Raw genomic sequence first — 11,148 nt, forward strand, 5'->3', positions numbered from 1 at the left:
TGTTTTGGGCCTACACCCTTCTTCAGAAATGGGGGAGGGGAAGGGGATTCTGAAATAAGTAGGGGATTCTGCCAATCCCTATTCCCAATTCCTTCGCCTCCACCGCATCTGCTCCCAGGATGAGGCATTCCACTCCCGAACATCTCAGATGTCCTCGTTTTTCAAGGACCGCAACTTGCCCCCCTCACTCTTCGAGAACGTCCTCAACCATGTCTCCTCCATTTCCTACAACTCATCCCTCACGTCCCCTTCCTGCAACAACAACCAAAACAGAATCCTTCTCATCCTCATGTACCACCCCGCCAACCTCCGGATCCAATACATCATCCTCCGACACTTCTGCCATCTGCAATCTGACCCCACCACAAAAGACATTCTTCCCTCCCTTGTCCGCTCCACACTTCCCTCCAGCCCCACCACTCCCAGCACTTTTCCCTGCAACCGCAGGAAGTGCTACACCTGCGCCTGCACCTCTGCCTTCACTCCCATCCCAGGGTCCAAGAAGATCTTCCACATCAAGCAGATGTTCACCTGCTAATGTGGTACACTGTATCCACTGTTCCCGTTGTGGCCTCCTCTACATCGGGGAAACCAAGCGGAGGCTTGGTGACCACTTTGCAGAACACCTACACTCAGTTCGCACTAAACAATTGCACCTCCCATCGCGAACCTTTTCAACTCCCCCTCCCATTCCTCAGACAACATGTCCATCCTGGACCTCCTGCAGTGCCACAATGATGCCACCTGAAGGTTGCAGGAACAGCAACTCATATTCCGCTTTGGAACCCTGCAGCCCAATGGTATCAATGTGGATCTCACAAGCTTCAAAATCCCCCCTCCCCGAACGCACCCCAAAACCAGCCCAGCTTGTCCCTGCCTCCCTAGCCTGTCCTTCCTCCCACAAATTCCCTCCTCCTACCACAAGCCCCACCTCCATCACCTACCTACTAGCCTCATCCCACCCCCTTGACCTGTCCCTCCTCCCTGCTCTAACCTATCCCTTCCCTACCTCCCCACCTACACTCACCTTTACTGGCTCCAACCCCGCCTCTTTGACCTGTCTGTCTTCTCTTCACCTATCTTCTCCTCTATCCACCTCCCTCTCTCTACATATTTATTTCAGAATCCCCTTCTCCCCCCCCCCCCCCCCATTTCTGAAGTAGGGCCCAGACCCAAAACATCAGCCTTCTTGCTCCTCTGATGTTGCTTGGCCTGCTGTGTTCATCCAGCTCTACACCTTGTTATCATCATTATCCGCCTGGTTGCTAACAAAGAAACAGAGCTCTTCACTTCAAGCACTGCTTTACCTGTCTATTTATCTACCTAGCTATTTCTCCCTCTCCAGGTCTCTTTGCCTGGCTACAAATAGCACGTGTTCTTTTCTTATCAAGGTGTGAAAGCTCGCACCTGACTTTCTATGTTTTGGTTAGAGTTACTTTTTGGGTAACAATTTGGTCTCTGGGCTGGATTTTTGTGCGATTACCATCCCCAATATCTTTCACATGGTGTTTACCTTAAGTTAAAGGAGATATTTTAAAGCATAGCCATGCCGTAAAATCTTGTGCAACAGTTTCAAATCATGTCTTAAACAAGCACACAAAGGTTTAGCAGGACATTTCAAAACATATCTTCCTGAAAGGTATTTTCCAATGAATTCCTAGTCTTCTGCTTATCTCTCTGATTTCCAGATCAGCTACAGTGCCAAATATCAGAGACCATCAATCAGAAAGCCACATTATCAGAATAAAGGGTCACCCTAATCTCTATAGCTGATGTAGGAGGAGCAGTCAACTTCAATAAGAAATAATAGGAAATACCAAAATAAAAACACTACTACCTGAAAAATGCCCTCTGAGCCACACATCGTCCTGAATTGGAAAAATTCCTTCACTGTGTCTGGGTTAAAATCCCAGAATTCCTTCCCCAACAGAATTGTGGATCCACCTGCAGCACATGGACTGCAGCAGTTCAACAAGGCAGCTACCAACTACCTTCTCAAGGGTAACTATGGATGGGCAATAAATTTCAACCAGCCAGCGAAGCCCATGCCCTACAAGAAATTAAGAAAAATAAATACATCCCTGTCAAATTTAAAGTAGAGACTTGGATGTGATGGACAGACTTTTAATTAGAGGTGGAAGTCAAGGGTTGTAGGGAAAAGGCAGAAAGTAAAGTTGAGAGTTGTCAGATCAACCAAGATCTCACTGAATGACAAAGTAAACTCATTGGGCTGAATGGCCTACTTCTGCTTCTAAGTGCTTTGGTCTCAACTCCTAATGCATATGTTGTTACTGCAAAGAATATCTAAAACTGGATTAACGTGGCTAATACCCAGCGATGGTGATTGGTTGCAAGTGGGGAGAATGCAGAAGAAACACAGAATTGTGGCTATTTTCATCAATAATGCAGTTACCAACCTGACCTGTGGATACTAAGACATAGTCTGTGGTGAAAGAGCATTTTCATTTATCTGGTTTATATCCAGCTGAGTAATTTCCCTTATAGTAAATGCTGCAAACAATTCAACTAGCATTATTCACTTGACTGTGATATTATCACTGGACTGAAATTCAGAGACCCAATGTAATGTTCTGGAGACGCCAGTTCAAACCTCACATTGCAGATGGTGGAAGTTGAACTCCAAGTAAACCTGCAATTAAAGGTCAAATGATAAATAGCTCCTATCAGGGAACTCATATTCACTGAGGTCCACCTGGCTGGTCTCGTTCTAATCACTACATCCCTCCTCCACTAAATGCTGGGATGTATGCCTGTCCTTTTTCCTCTAGCCTCTCCTAGGGTGTTTTCACACCAGGTCTGGTTCCTCTGACACTGCCTTGGATTCTGGCAGCATGTACTGGGCCATAGGTCACCTTTTGAACACAGAGTGTCTTGGAAGAAATTCATCTCCTTCAACAGTTGGTAATGGTGTTGAGGGTGTGATATCTGCCATGTCCATCTCGTCCTCAGAGGTTTCTTCAACATTAGAATCATAGAATCCCTACAGCGTGGGGCAGGCCATTCGGTCCTGCAAGCCCACAACAACCCTCAGAGCATCCCACCCAAACCCACCCCCATAACCCACCTAATTTATACATTCCTGAACACTACGGGCAATTTAGCATGACCAATCCACCTAGCCTACACACCTTTGGACTGTGGGAGGAAAGTGGAGCACCCGGAGGAAACCCACGCAGACTCGGGGAGAATGTGCAAACTCCACACAGACAGTCTCCCAAGGTCGGAATTGAATCTGTGTCCCTGGCGCTGTGAGGCGGCAGTGCTCACCACTGAGCCACAGTGAGGTAGAGGGGGAGAACTCACGAGTTCTGACAGCCTTGCTGGATTTTCTGAGGGGCTGGGTAAGTTTTGCTCCTGTCCCATTTGCAAGGTTGCAGCATTCATGTGGTCCACTTCTTCAGGGCCCCCTGTCCTACCCGAACGTTGTACGTCATGGGACCTGACCTCGCCTGGACCGTGCAGAGCCATTCCTGTGGTTTCCACATTAAACTTCATCGCCGGAAGTAAACTACCTCAGTCACTTAGAGTCTTGAGAAAGGCATTGGTGTTCCTGATACTATTTCACCACACTCCACTCCCTCTACACCCGAGGCCTGGGAAGATCAGGTTGAACCAGATGCGGAGTCTTTTCCCCAGTAGTAACTTTGCTGGAGCTGTCCCTATGGTTACGTTAGGGGTGGCCCTATAATCAAACAGGAACCACGATGGTTTGGTATTGAGTTAAGCTGTGAGCTGTTTCTTTAAGCCGGTCTTCAAAGTTTGGATTGGTCTTTCCACCAGATCATTGGATTATGGTTGGAATGGAGCTGTCCTTACATGCTGAATGCTTATGTTTAGTTTCATGAAGGACAATGCCCCTACCACCCATCTCCTCTCTCTAGTTTTGTGTAGAAGTCTTCTGTGTTTGGGAGTGTTTGAAGTCTTCTGTGTTTGGATTGGGAGTTTTTCTAGTTGCAAAAAGTAGTTTACTGTTTGTTCAAAATCCCACAAAGGCGAATTAAGCTCCCCCAGGCTTCACAATTGGTAAGATCAGTGCTACCCATTCCACAAACTCAAACGATTTAATGATTCCTTAGCTATCCAACCTCTGGATTTTTGCCTCTGCACAAATGGCAAATGGTACTTGGTGGGCCTTGCAGAATCATGGAATTGCTTCTTGATCAAAATGTAAGGTGAGCTTGGCCCATTTCATAGTCCCTAGACCTTCCTTAAAAAACTTTTGAGCATTTAATTAGGATTTCACTCTGGCAGCTATTTTCTAATTGAAAAATGTTGAGCCAATCAAGTTTAATCATTCTCAACAAATTCACTTCATCAAGCTTGGTCCTAAACCTTTCGTTGCAATACATGGTAACTAAACCAGCTGTTTCTCATGAGATACTGGAACTAAAATTGTACCCTTCATCTATAAAAGTTCCCTGGTTTAGGTTCTCATTCTAGCTGAGGTCTCACACAAACTTCAGAGCTGGAATCCAGAGCAAATTTTGGTAAAGACCGGTTCCAAATCACTGAAATGATTACGCTATAATTGACCTTCATTAGAATTGGGTAACCTTTACACCATTCCTTTCGATTGGTTCTGATTTGGATGTTGCAAAGCAATTTAACTCAAATAAGCTGTAGGTGGACTTTCCAGAGTGCACAGCCCTGGATACTGGCCCATGAGTTCTCTTAATCAACGTAAGTCTAGTGGGACTCTTTTAGTATCTGGAATAGGCATGCTGGCAATGACCACTGCCACTAGTTGGCCAGGATCTTGAAAAAAAATTTAATTGATTGGCTAAGGCTTGGCTTTATTTTGGGGTAGGCTGACCAAAGTCCTTCCGATCAGGATATGTCCTGAGTGAGGCTATACAACTGTCTTCACTCAACTGGTGTTCCTCCAGGCTCAGTCAGCCTGAGGAGAGTGTCCACTTCCATTGAAATACTCACATGCTCCACTAATGTGCATTTTCTAATGACAAAGCTGGTTGTAGTGCCTGTTTGAAGTCTAGTTGATCTTCAGCTAGTAGGCATCTTTGCATGGTCACATTACTAATCCCATATATGAAATGGTCTTGCAGCTTCTCATTTAGGGTTAAACCAAAACCATATGCCTCTGCCAATCTCTTAACCTCATCAAAAATCCCGATATAGATTCCCTTAGTTCTCAAATTGCCAAATACAACTGAGAGTGTCTCTAAATTAGAGGACTCTTGGTGTCATAGTATTCCTTAGCTAAATCTGTCAGCTCTTGTAAGGTTGTAGTATCTGGTGCCTCAGAGAAATTTAGACTCCTAATAACTGAAAATCCTGTGGGTCCACAAGCAGTCAGGAGACTTAAATGTTGCTTTTCGTCTGCTCCAATGTCATTTGCCCAGAAAATGTAATGCATTCTTTCCACGTTCTGGGCTCAGACTTTGACATCAGAATCGAATGAACCAAGCTTCCCAAATAGCAGTATTTTGCTAGAAATGCTTATCTCAACTCTAGGATGACTGTTGCGAGTGAATCTCAATAGGAGTGTGGTTTTTCTCTCATTTTCATTGAAATAACTCCGTCAAGGCCAATATCCCATCACCAAGTCACCCTTTAGTTACACATGAACAGTACATGATACTCACTCAGCAAGCTTAGTGTCAGCTCCTAGACCGAGCAAAACTCTTGACACTCTTGTTTGTATCTGTCAGCCAGGGCTCCTTGGTTGGACCAAGTTAAAAGCCCCACTGATGGAACTCATATTCTATGAAGTCTACCTGTCAACCACATTCCAGTCGTGTCTTAGAAGTAATATGAAGCGATATCAATAGTTCCACCTCTTTTTGAAGTTAGGTGTTTGAGCCAATGTTATGCAAATTCAAACCCAAGTATGTGACAATGTATTTACTGCAAACATAGCAGAGAACAGGGAAGTTCTGATGTGATAAGGGAGACCATCTAAACTAAATGAACTGTTCAGAAATTGACAATTAGAACTTAATGTCCTCTTGAAATGGTCAAAGGAACAACCAGAGAGAAAACAGAGTAGAACATCTGTAATACTTAGAAATGAATGTACTGGGCCCACATTTTGACTGTACGGAACCTCTGTTTTGAAGTATACAAGAATAGTGTGAGTTTTTCAAGCTTTTCCCTGGTACTTTTGCTTAGTGAATTCCAACTTACTTACCCAGATTTGACTCCCATAGTCACACCTCTGTTCAACATTCTCAGATCGTTAATCTATCAAAGGAGCTATATCACATACTCAGGAAGACTGTTAGACCTGAATTCTGAACCTACTGAATTTCTTTTGAGAATGAGGCCCAGGCGAGTAAGTTTGCTTTTCATACTTTCTTAAGCAGGAATTTCAAGTGAGGGGTCTCTCCTCAAAGCTGTAATCATGTCATCATCTGACAACTTCAGAGCTGAGTTCCGGCAGTTAAGACTTTATCCTTCATTCAGCAAAATTCTACGTCAATCTGAATAATCCTACTTCTTCCCTTTCTCAGTGAGCTACCTATTTTATGCTACACCATGAAGCCATTATTCAAAATGATTTGCCTTTACCCATCAAGCCCAACAAAGAGACAAATTTAGCAGTGGTGTGGCAATTCTCAGCTATTAGAGCTTTTGCACCTGCCAGTATCAGATGATTAATATTGACTCATCATTCAACGTTCTGGAATTTGCAAATCCTTAATAACAGCAATTATGTGTGTGTGTGCGTGCGCGCGCGTGTGTGTGTGTGTGTGTGCGTGGTTTTACATTCTTCCTCGAAATGCTGTACCATGTGTTAAATAGAACGGTAAAATCAAAGCAATTGATGAATTTTATTTTAATATTCAACAATTAAGTTATTTATTTTTTGTAAAGACAGCAAGTTGCAAGCGTTGCTTCATCTCTTTTTAAAAAAAAAAGCCAATGTGTTCTCAACACTGCATGTACATCTCAGGGTCCAGATTGGTTCAGAGGTAGGGCACTGTTCATCATATTGAGGAAGGACAAACAGGAGACCCCATAGGCAAAGTACCCAGTGTCGGTTTGAGTTCACCTCTCTGTGGTCGATTTTCCCAGTTCTGCAGAAGTCATACAAGGCTTGAAAAGTTAACTCCATTTCTTTCTCTCCACACTTGCTGCCAGACCAGTTGAGTTTCTCTGTGTTCATTTCAGGTTTACAACATCCGCACTTTAATTGATTTGCCCTTGGGCAGCCAGTGCTACTGTGCCCTGTACTCTGGGAAATCGATCCTTACAATTGTTGCTCACGAGAAAGAAACTAAATAGCTTATCTGAATGTGGAATTTAACAAACATGAGTCTTCTCAGCAGTCCTCTGTCAGCACTGTAATAGTTAGATCAGATGCCTTACACCCGGTGACCTGTAGTAGACCTCCGAGCTGACAGAGTCTTTGAACTTGAGCTCTAGACATGCTCAGAAATAGGCACACCTGAACCCCCTGAATTGGTTGTAAGCAATGTTGGCTCTACGCGTGCAACCCTTTTCTCATACCATGCTGATTGCTTTAAGGTTACTGCTTTGCCATACAACTGCACATGTCAACGGAACTACACCTTGTTGGTCACCTAGCCGGGTGCTTTTCGATTGCAGCTCAGCTACAGTTCCTGGCAGCTAAGAAGAAACATTGGCTCCAAATGGAATTGCTCTGATTTTGATTAAAAATGAAACTGTTTTAAATTGCCCCTGTATGTTCTCACTTTTTCAGGAATGGTTGCTGTTGCTGTTTGTCTTCACAAGTATCATGCTGTGGTCACTCTTGCCAATGTTGTCATGGGCACATGTATCTGTGACAGGCAGATTGGTGACGATGAGGTCAAGTGTGTTTTTCCCCCTTATTGGTTCTGTACTGGTCTAGCAGCTTTTGATACAGTTAGCCTTTTCAATGTTACGGCTGGTCTAGCCAGTAGCTCCCAATGGTTGTCATATCTTGCATTCTGTAAACTAGTGGCTCATTTTGGGCTTTAATGTTTATGATTTATTAATTTGTCTCTGCAATATTAAAGTAATATATTCTGTTCCAAGTAACTTTTAAATTTTAAAGCATATATCTGTGCTTCAAATATGGAGTAATAATTCTGGAAACTAACTAAGAACAGTTGACTTTTTAAAATGCAGAAACTGCTTGGAAAGATTGACTTAGATTCCCTACAGTGTGGAAACAAGCCCTTTGGCCCAACAAGTCCACACCGCCTGTTGGAGCATCCCACCTAGACTCATCCCCCTATAACTCACACACCCCTGAACACTATGGGCAATTTAGCATGGCCAATCCACCTAGCCTGCACATCTTTGGACTGTGGGAGGAAACCAGAGCACCTGCAGAAAACCCATGCAGACAGTTGCCCGAGGCTGGAATCAAACGCAGGTCCTTGTTGCTGTGAGGCTGTAATGCTAACCACTGAGCCACTGTGCCACCCCAATCATCCTGACTGCTTTCCTGCTTGGGACAGATTGCATTTTCCTGGAACATCATCTGTTTGAAAGACTCCATACTGTTAGATAACACCATGTAATTAAACATGCCCAATATCATCAGTGATCACAGTAATCAGCTTTCAAGCATCATCTCAGAAACAAACCTTAGCAAAGCAATAAAATCTTCATATAATGTATCAAAATTACCTTTTAAAGGTTGTACACAGGTTTAAAGTTTATTGTCTAAAGTTTATCAAGATGTCCACTCTCAAGCTTCAATATGATGCATATAATGAATGTCAATTTATTAGATTTTGATCCCTGGGATGAAAATGCTACGCTGTTAGGAGAAATTGAGTGGAATGGGCCTTTATTCACTGCAATTTAGAAGAATGAGAGGTGTTCTAAGAAATGTGTTAAATTGTAATAGAATCTAACAGGATAGATGTTGGTGCACCAATTCCCCTGGTTAGACAATGTAGAGTCATAGAGTCATGAAAACAGACCCTTTGGTCCAACCAGTCCATGCTAACCATAATCCCAAACCAAACGAGTCCCACCTGCCTACACTTGGCCCGTAGGGAAGGAAACTATCATCTTTACCTGGTCTGGCCTACATGTGACTCCAGACCCACAGCAATGTGGTTGACTCTAAACTGCCCTCTGGGCAATTAGGGATGGGCAATAAATGCTGCCTGGCCAGTGTCGCCAATATGCCGTGAATGCATAAAAATTAAGAAATTGGCTATTTCAGACTGAGGTAAGGAGAAATTCCTTCACTCACATGACTGTGAATCGTTGGAATTCTCCCCTCCATAGGGTCATGAGTGATTAATTGTTGAGTGTGTTCGACACTGAGATTGATCAATGTGGACATGACCAGCAAAGTAGGGTTGATGTAGAGGATTGTCTATGATTGTATTAAATGGCAGAGCAGGCACATGGGTGTATACACCAGCTATCATATCAATGATAATGTCTGAGCAGCTGTTATTGACCCTAAACTATTTACAATGTGTAACACTTTTAGATTTGCATGTAAGAGATGACAATTGCCAAAATTAGCTTTTGTCCCCTAAAGCAAATCGTATAAATACGGAAATCTCTCACATCGGCTGAAGAAAAGTACTTAAGAAAGATAAAAGAAATGAACATCGACTTTTGATTAAGAAAGAGAAAGACAGCAACTTCTTCTAAAAAGCAAGAGAAACTTGTGCATTGCTCAAAAGGCACACTTTGTGGAGGCTTTCCGTCTTGCATTTGTCAGGACAATTTGCAAGGAATACCAATTCAAGAGGAACTGCATATTTATACCAGATGAGAAGAGCCTGGTAATTGATTAGCAAGTAAATTCTGATAGGTAGAGATATTGCCATGAAGATTACTCCAGTAAGATCATAACTGACAGTTGACAGTCAAGCTTTGTTTAAATTTAAACTGGATGGGCCTACTAGCATTGACCTAGGCCCTGGGAATGACAATGCAAACACAGTTCTGTGACTATGCAAAGTCCTCCTTACTAACACCTAGGGACTAGTACTAAAATTGGAAGATGCATGCTGAGATCCATGAGCTGGGTGTCCAACCCTGTGCGCAAAGTGCAGGAGGCGTCCAACAAAAAAAAGGTGCTGGAGGACTCTACAGTGCAGAATTGCAGTGCAGGAATAAAGAATTTACAAAATCTTGTTCAGAACATATTCACTGGTGCAAAACCCAACATATTATGACCTATTCACTGGCCAGTATACAGTTTAGGAGCTGAACTCCATTGTTTAGGGGGCCTCAAATGGAAGTATAGATAGGTTCCCTTGTGAATCATACAATCTCACTTCTGAGTTTACAGAGCTACCTTTCCAGTTACAGGCTGAAATGAATTGTGAGTAAGATACATCATACAGCAATAGCACCTCCCAAATCTTTGACCATGATACACTGACACCTGAATGTGTTGAATAGTCTCCAGCTGTATGCATCTATGATTCTCACCATATCGGTTACAATTTCAAATTATAATTAAAAACCAAACAAACTATGAAAGCTGAAAATCAGAAGCAAAAACAGAGTTTGCATGGAAAATCTCAGCAGGCCTGCCAGCATCTGTGAAGAGAAATCAGAGTGAACATCTCAGGTCTGGTGAGCCTTCCTCACAACTCCCTCAATCTGAGTGTGCAAGTCCATGGATCACTGAAGGAGACAGTGTGGGTAGATAAGGTCGTGAAAAAGGCCAATGACATGCTGCCTTCATTGGAAGGGGCATTGAGTATAAGGATAGACAAGTCATGCTGCAGCTTTATAGAGCTTTAATTAGGCCACAATCGAAATATTGCGTACAGTTCTGGACTCCACATTACCAGAAGGATGTGGATGCTTTGGAAAAGGTACTGAAAAGGGTTACCAGGATGTCAGCTGGTAATGTGGGAGTTTAGCTGTGAACAAAGCTTGGATAGACTTTGTTTTCACTGAATGCAAGAGGTTGAAGGGCAATCCGATAAAAGTTTATAAGATTGTGAATGGTGTGGACAGAGTGTAAAGTATGAGACTTTGTCCTAAGGTAGAGGGGTCAATTACCAGGGAACAAAAGCTCAAGGTGCAAGGGAGGAAATTTAAAAGAGATGTGCGAGGCAAGGTTTTGACTCAAAGAGTGGTGAGTACCTGGAACATGCTGCCAGGGGAGGTAGTGGAAGCAGGCACAATAGCGGCATTCGAGAAGCACCTGGATGAATACCTGAATAG

This window comes from Stegostoma tigrinum, chromosome 32 (genome assembly GCF_030684315.1).
Source record: "Stegostoma tigrinum isolate sSteTig4 chromosome 32, sSteTig4.hap1, whole genome shotgun sequence".
Lineage (NCBI taxonomy): Eukaryota > Metazoa > Chordata > Chondrichthyes > Orectolobiformes > Stegostomatidae > Stegostoma > Stegostoma tigrinum.